Source organism: Ictalurus punctatus, chromosome 5, assembly GCF_001660625.3.
Source record: "Ictalurus punctatus breed USDA103 chromosome 5, Coco_2.0, whole genome shotgun sequence".
Lineage (NCBI taxonomy): Eukaryota > Metazoa > Chordata > Actinopteri > Siluriformes > Ictaluridae > Ictalurus > Ictalurus punctatus.
Window position 1 is genome coordinate 4,628,361 of NC_030420.2, and position 8,957 is coordinate 4,637,317.

Here is an 8,957-nt window from a genome sequence, read left to right on the forward strand (position 1 = left end):
CTCTGAGATGGATTGGCACCCTGTCCAGGGTGTACCCCGGCTTGTGCCCGATGCTCCCTGGGATAGGCTCCAGGTTTCCCGTGACCCTGAAAAGGATAAAGCGGTATAGAAGATGGATGGATGGATGTTACTGTAACTTTTTTTATCTTTCCTATTTTTCCCTACAGTGTTGACATATTTTCCTATATCAGGATACCCTGTTGTATTTTATTACCTACATCTTAAATCGTAAATCAAGCAAAGTTGGACAAGGGTTCTTTGCATAGTCGAGGGTTCTTCACTTCTTCACCAAATAGGAGTGGCTCTAAAGGAAACACTATGTTGTGAACGTGAAGTCCAAGAACCTGTTAGGCTTATAGATGTAACCCTTCTAAAAGACAGAATCATGGACAGAATGCATCAAATAATGCGTCTAATAATCATATTATAGGAATTCAGTAGACATCAGGGAACTACAGACAGCATTTGGTGCTTGATTTTTTTCTGGTTATTGATTTTGGACGCCACACTATTGTTCACCAGCAGGGGGCAATGTTATATAAGTTTTATCAGTGAGCAAGACAAGGACATGCTGTTCTGGGTATACAGATTAGACTACATTTAGACACCAAGCTGTAGTCTTTAAATCAATATATACCAATATAATAATATATTAAAACAGACGTTTATAAGCACAAAATAAATCAGTTTATATCTAAACATGGTAATATGAAATAAGCTGTCTATATATAAGAAAGAAAGAAAATGATGCTAGGTAAAAATAGAAATACAGTATAAAATAATGGTAGTGGTTATAAATATCCAATTTACTGGTGTACAGATATTCATCTTTACATTATCAGATTTTATTTTAACATTAAACACAATAATCTGGAATTCCTACACTGATTATCCAACCATATATCTTCTTCTTCTTTTTTTTTTTTTTTTAAATCAGACATGAAGATTAAATATTTGGATTCATGCACAAATAATATCTTTGTGCTTCGTTGAATTTGTGTATCATATCAATTTTCGTATTTGGAATGACACTAAACTGGGAGAATATAAAACAAAAACAACCTCGATATCTCTCATAGCAATTGCATTAAAATGATTCATGTATTTTCTTATTATTATTTCATAACTTTTCAGACGTACACTCATATAAACACTCATCAGTATAATGAAAATTAAATATCATATTTATTTTCTCCTCACCAGTCTTTATCCTCTATCCTATTTTTTTATTTATTTTTTTATTTATTTTTATTTTTTTTGCAGAGCAGATATCTGCATTTTGGGCATATAGTGACATCTAGTGGTTATTAAAACTCAAAATCAACCAGTGTTTAATGTGAATGGTACTGCATAAGATTTAGGGACATACATGGGCAGATGTTTGTCAGCGTCATAGTCATTTCCAACATGGCGAGAGAAAGGCCATAGACTGATGATGAATTCAGTGACAATTCAGTGATGATTCCAGTCAATGCCACAAACCTGTCCTTTATATCACACCTTGGCTGACAGGAATAGAACACGATGTGGTTGGATATGCTATGCATTTTGTGTGGCTTTTCTGATCACTATGGTTGTAAAGCGTGGCTATTTGAGTTACTGTAGCCTTCCTGTCAGCTTGAACTAGTCTGGCCATCCTCCTCTGACCTCTTTCATCATAAGACCTTTCCGCTAACAGAACTTCTGCTCACTGGATGTTTTTGTTGTTGTTGTTGTTGTTGTTGTTGTTGTTGTTTTTGCTTTTCACACCATTCTGTGAGAATCACTGAGCTCACATTTTCCCCATTCTTCTGAAGCTCTTGACCTGCATCAACACATAAACACACTTTTTACACACTTTCAGGAAAAAAAACAGTCCGCTAATAAAATGCTAACTATTACACACACACACACACACACACACACACACACACACACACACACACACACACACACACACACTTTTTATTACTGAGGGGCCCAGTATGAACATTCCCCACACCATTATACCACCACCACCAGCCTGACCTGGCCTGGCCTGACACAATGCAGGTTGGGTTGATGCTGTTGATGCCATATTTGCCTGCGTATCGAAATCAACTTTTACAACATACATTTGAAGGCAGATAGAGAGCTGCATTCATGATTTCTATTTTTAAGCTTTCCAAATAAGTAATGCTCCATTGCTGTGTTGACTCTGAATACCAAACATGACCAAGAAACACTAGAGGTACTCTTCTCTGTCCTTTTGTGTAACTTCTACTTCGATTGGACAATGTGTGTTTAGACTTCCTCCAAAGGTATTTCTGGTGAAAGTATACACAAAGTATAAAACATCCACAAAATATACGCAAAGCCACTGTAGCTAAGCTAACTCTTTTTTTACTCACTCAGCATTACAATGTATTGATCTGTTAGAATACTTTAATTTGGACACTGTTAACCAGTTAGCTTTCTATCTACAGCTTGTTACCTTCACGTGCAACAATTATTTGTCTAAAGTAGTGTTAAGGTATAGATGACAAAATGTGCATGCATACTAACAAACTTTCAACAGATATTCAAGAGAAAAGTCGTGCGAACAGCAGCTTATGTAGCCTACATTTATCTTGAAGATGATCTGAAGCCTTGAGGGAATTTCTCTTCAATAGATTGCTTTAGATTTATATGTACCGCTCTGTATCGTTTTGCTAACACCTAAGGCATAAGTATATCTTGACACACTTTCATTTCGCTTCGATCACACCATGGGAATATCATGAAAAAAACATCAGGGCTGTTGATGCCCTGATGATCAGGGTAGGTGTACTATGACAACTTTTATTTATGTACAGTGAATTTCTCCAGAAAAGTCACCAGCAGAGATTTTGGATGCTGATAATTAGTGTTTTCATACTCTTAAAACAGAAATAAATGCAAGACGACTTATGTGTCGGACTTCACTTGTCTAGAAATCATTTCTTTTCGTCCTTTTTTGATATACACCCACTTTAATAGTAACAGTGATACGCCTCATTCATGTAATTACGCAATCAGTCACCCATGTGGCAGCTGCACAGCACATAATATCTTGCAGATACAGGTCAAGAGCTTTTCATTTTCACATCAAAGATCACAATGGGGTAAATAATCGCAGAAAGAGGCTTTGACCGTGGCATAGTTTTTGGTGCCAGACCAGTGGTTTGAGTAGTTCAGAAAATGCAGATCTCCTGCAGTGTTGATACACAGGTGTGAAAAAAAGAGAAAAAAACATTGAGTGTACGGCTGTTTTGCTGGCAAAAACACCTCGATGATAGGTGAGAGAGATCAGAGGAGAATGGCCAGACTGGTTCGAGCTGACAGGAAGGCTATGGTAATGCAAATAACCACTCTTTACATCCGTGATGAGCAGAAAAGCATCTCGGAACGCGCACCAAGCCAAACCTTGAGGCGGATGTGCTTCAACAGCAGGACACCACATCGGGTTTTCCTCCTGCCAGCCAAGATCAGAAAGCTGAAGCTGCAGTTGGCACAACCTCACCAAAATTAAACAGTTGAAGATTGAAAAAAGACGACGAGACGTTTTTCATTACAGACACAAAGCTGTATTTTCAAACAGTTTGCGGTTAAAACCTAATGCTAACTTATTAGACGTTTTACAGCAGCGTTGTTGCACGATCACATTCTTTTACTTTCAAAGACTACTCTGGGTAAACAGTATTGAGTCGTGTTGTCCATAGTGTATGAATGTGTGTGCGCAATAGCATGGGGTAAAACCTGCTTAAATGAAGAGCTGCAAACTCCGACAACCTTGGTGTCCATCTTAATTCATCGATTTAAATGACACCTCATACTCGGCAGGTATTTCTGACATAAAATGCTAAAGAAATTCACTTTACAAAACTACTCCAACCGGGTTTAGAGCGCTGCGATGAGTAGGCTGAAGTGTCTGTTACAGTTTTAACCTGGAGGTAGGAACATTGCGATTCTCTGTATACGTGTGGAATTCCCAAAAGGGTAGTAACAAGAAACTTCATTCAAGTACTGCACTTAGTCACCTTTTAAACTTTTAAGAAAGGTTACATTTGCCAAGCGTTAAATACTGATTTAGAGACGACATACCTATAACAGCCAGTATAAAATGTAGTACAACAGTATGTTCTACTTTGCAGATTTAATGTCTTGCTCAAAATTTGTACTTCACATTAGTCTGAATGTCTGTTAGTTTCAGACATTATTTCACCTTATTTGTGATCAAACCTGCTGTAAATGCTGTTATTTTTTGTAATTACATGAGTACATCATTTTGAACCATCTGCCTTATTCATTTTATACACTTTCTGATATGTATGATGGTGTTTGGAATGTGTGTCGAGTGGTGCTCTATCCAAAATGATCCACATGTGCTTGGGGAACCGTCAAGAGTTTAGCTTGGGTGTAATGTATCTGACTATTATACATTGCCTGTGTGTTTGTTGATACGGAAATACTTTGCTGGGCTTTCATCTGGACCATAGTCCACCAGTTGGTAACTGCTGTTCCAGAGAATGCAAGACAAGATACGGTGAAAGAGGGAAGAACAGTAACGATTCCAGACAACTGGAGGTGTAGCCAAAGGTTCTGAGGATATAATTATACACTATAGGACAGGAGCTGATGGAAATACAGCATAATTTGAAACACTGCACTATGAGGGATAGGGTCTTCAGTCAGGTGGACTTTTTAGTAAGCCTGTCTCAGGGAGTCCCTGCTTGTAAAAGCTACAAAAAAAAAAATGAATTAAGGCTCCAAGATGTGTATGGGTAGCTGTGGATCAGGTGGTAGAGCGGGTTGTATGCTAATCGTAGGGTTGGCGGTTCGATTCCCGGCCCACGTGACTTCACATGTCGAAGTATCCTTGGGCAAGACACTGAACCCCAATGGCAAGTTAGCGCCTTGCATGGCAGCTCTGCTACCATTGGTGTGTGTGTAAGTGAATGAGAACCAGTGTAAAGCGCTTTGGAACCGATACGGTTAAAAAAAAAGCGCTATATAAGTGCAGATCATTTACCATCTTTAAATCAGACATGAATTAATATTTGTAAACGTTTGCCATGTTCATCATGAAAAACTGTCCAAATAAAACCTGAAGCTATATGTGCAATTTCATTAACAATAATAAATCCATCCATCCATCCATCTTCTACCGCTTTCTCCTTCTTCAGGGTCGGGGGGGAACCTGGAGCCAATCCCAGGGAGCATCGGGCACAAGGCGGGGTACACCCTGGACAGGGTTCCAGTCCATCGCAGGGCACAATTAACAATAATAAATCCTGTGTCTAATTAAAGGTAATGATAAGACTGTAGCAGCCTCTTAAAATCGACTATGAAAACAAGTGTTTAGTAGTTGTGAATCCAGTCACTCAGCAGGCTTATATGAAATCAGTATTCATTTTTCTTATATAGAAGTGACATCTGCATTTGGATGTATGTGAAAGACAGTAAATAGGATTGGACATTGACTGTGATGTTCATGCGTTAATGCGAGGGAAAACAAACGAGTGACGGGGAATGTAAATGCAGGACATGATCAGACTGTCAGCAAGCATTACGTTCAGATGATCCTTCACCATAGTCTCAACAAGTGAGTGAGCTCATATTTGACAACACCAAGAGTACAGGCCTGAATACTTGACCCTCTACAATGGGTCCAGTAGATCTGTTGGGACATTCATTTATTTTGCTGTCATTGTTTGTGTCCACTTCTCCTCTTAGAAAGAAGTGCCACAGCAAATCAATACTGACAAGAAGGCTATGGTAACTCAAATAACCACTCTTTACATCCATGTTGAGTTGAAAAGCATCTCACAATGCACAAGATATTGAATCTTGAGGCGGAGGGGCTACAGCAGCAGAAGACGACATCTTGTCCTCACAGCCAAGAATAGGAAACTGAGGCTAAAGTGAGTTTCAACGAAACTGAGCAAAAATAAAGACCTTTCTTCTAGGGCGTCCAGTTTCTCTGAAAATTGTGTGTACTATGCTTAACCTTTACTACATCCACTATATATATAGTAACACTTTATTAATCCCAGAAGGTTAATTTAATATCCATCCATTATCTGTACTGCTTACAGGGTCACAGGGAGCCTAGAGTCTATCCCAGGGAACTATATAGGGGCACAAGGCAGGGGACACCCTGGACAGGGTGCCAACCTATCACAGGGCACAATCGTGCACACACACATTCATACACTATGGACAATTTGGAAACGCCAATCAGTCTACAGTGCATGTCTTTGGATTGGGGGAGGACACTGGAGTACCCAGAGGAAACCCACGAAACATGGGGAGAACACGCAAAATCCACACACACAGGTCAGGGGCAGGAATCGAACCCCCAACCCCAGAGGTGCGAGGCAAACGTGCTAACCATTAAACCACCGTACCTCTTATTACAATATATACATACAAATAATGAGCAATAGAGTGGGTCCAATGTGAAAAAAAAATCTGAAGGAACAGGGTGAGTCCAACAACAACAACAACAACAACAACAACAACAATAATAATAATAATAATAATAATAATAATAATAATTATGAGCAAAGCATAATCATCTGATCTCATCTAGTGTGTCGCAAGACCCCATTCTTGTTGTCGTAAGCTGTGTCAATCAAAACTTGCCCATCGACTGTATAAAAATATGGCCTGTAGGCTACTGTATGAAATTACATAAAGCTCCGACTGTGACAATCTCCAATGACGTGTTCCTGAAACTCTGCGGTGGCACAGTGTTTTTAAGAAAAGGCTGGAAGGTGAGGATCTCCTTTCAACAGCCATCAGCGCTCTATTTTACTGTATGATTAATTATAGCTCGTTGCTAAACTGCCTGCTTGTGTTACACTGCTGTGAAGGATCAAGTCCACCAGTTTAGTTTAAAAGCCGGGGGACTGGCTTCGGTTTTTTTTTTTTTTTTTTTTTTTTTTTTTTCCTCCCCGGCTATATGCTACATTCAATTTTTACTCTCAAAGACCTCAAATGACACTGAAAGGAGGAGAGGGCAATTAACAGTCATTACCTCATCAAAAAACTGGACAGCCGGATAAAAAAACTTTAAAAAAAACTAAAAAAAAAAAAACTGAACTCATCCCGAGAAGGAGCTTCAAGTGTCGCCGGTGGAAGGAACACAAAAAGCAGTGTCGGTTAAATAATCTCGCAGAATAATAATAATAATAATAATAATAATAATAATGATAATAATAATAATAGCAGTAGTAGTAGTAGTAGTAGTAGTAGTTGTAGTAATACTACTACTACTACTACTACTACTAATAATAATAATAATAATAATAATAATAATAATAATATTTAGGGGGAAAATAATAATATGGTAGCTACATAAAATATTATGGAAATTGTCGACGGTTTTTAAATGACTAATTATCGATTAATTATCTATCTAGAGATTTTTTATGTGAGTTAATTGCCTCATTTAGTGGTAAGTAATTAATTCAAGTAATTAAATAAACTGTGCCGGATAGAAAAAGCATGCCAGTATTTAGCGTTTGTTATTCCTGCTGCTTACTTCTTTTATTTAAAATATAAAATAAACTGAAAGAGGGTGATAGTAATTGCCGCATGATGCTTTTTGACGCAATGTCAAAAATGCGTAAAGACAATTACATAGAATTACATTGTATAGAAAATGCAGATAAGAACCTTAAAGTTGTGCCATTGCAACATTAAAGTTGTCATGAATACAATTCCCGAAAAATCAGCTTTACAGTGAAAAGATCGACCCCAAATGTCGAACCAGTGAAGGGTGGAATTACTACACACACACACACACACACACACACACACACACACACACACACTAAAAACACTGAGATTGAAACAGTAAACCTAGCACTTGTTTTACACTGTACAGAATGATGTAAAAAGTAATTAACAAGGACAAATCTTAAAGGCCTCCTTATGAACTGAACTTGTACTTGAACAGGAAAGAATGAGATTTGAGGAGAATGAAAACAAACATGACTAGAGAAATCAGTCCCGATGGCGCCCTTTGGCTTTTCACTGAGCTGAGGATGTTATTTATCGGGTAGCTCTATTTTTAACGCACTGTAGCTCTGAATAATCTTCTGGACGAGGAGGTGCGGGGAGATGAGCTGAGCTTATTCTACAATTTGGCAGAAATGCTACGTGTTGTTTATATAATATTCATTAGCATTCGTTAAACTAGGTCCTTAAGGTCCAGTTATGTACATCCACGGTTCATCCAGGAGCTCAGCGATAGTTTTTATTTTGTGTAAATCATCACCAAGTATCAGAGTTATTAGCCTATAGAACATCTGTTATTGAGTTCGTGTAGTTTTTAGAATTTGTGACTGGTTATACGAATCGAATGAGTTCAGTCCACACCTCAAGATCAAACAAATAGACTAGGCCTAATGTCAAACTGAATCAAAAATTTAAATATAATTCAGGAATAAAAAAAAAAACTATGTAATTCCAACAAATCGCCAGATTCGAGTGCAGCCATATTCTTAAAAATATGTCGCAAAGTTAACATGATCCTAACTGAGAGAGAGAGAGAGAGAGAGAGAGAGAGAGAGAGAGAGAGAGAGAGAGAGAGAGAGAGAGAGAGAGATATCACTGTGATGCTTGCTCTACCATTTAACGATAATGTTTGTGCTGCGTTGCTTTTGGGAACCTCAGGCCGGAACACTATTGTAAAAAATAAAGAGCCTAATATTTGAATATTTGAATACTGTTCATAAAATAAATCAAAGGAAATTTATTTTACAGTTAAAAGAGTCCCTGTCTGCAAAAAGTATGAGATGCCCCCTCCATCCATCCATCCATCCATCTGCTATACCGCTTATCCTCCCTTCAGGGTCGTGGGGAACCTAGAGTCTATCCCAGGGAGCATGGGGCACAAGGCGAGGTATACCCTGGACAGGGTGCCAATCCATCCCCCTGTCTTAAATCATTTTTAAATGCACTATATTCTC

At 38.3% G+C, this 8,957-nt stretch overlaps 1 long non-coding RNA gene across 1 annotated transcript in view; it reads right to left on the minus strand.

Moving 5' to 3' along the window:
- Positions 1–777: 777 nt before the first annotated feature.
- The window catches only part of LOC108266004 (uncharacterized), a 24,830-nt gene continuing 16,650 nt past the window's right edge, over positions 778–8,957 (minus strand). The window contains exon 4 of the long non-coding RNA XR_001812785.3: positions 778–1,804. This is a non-coding gene — a long non-coding RNA (uncharacterized LOC108266004). The remainder of the gene's footprint in view (positions 1,805–8,957) is intronic.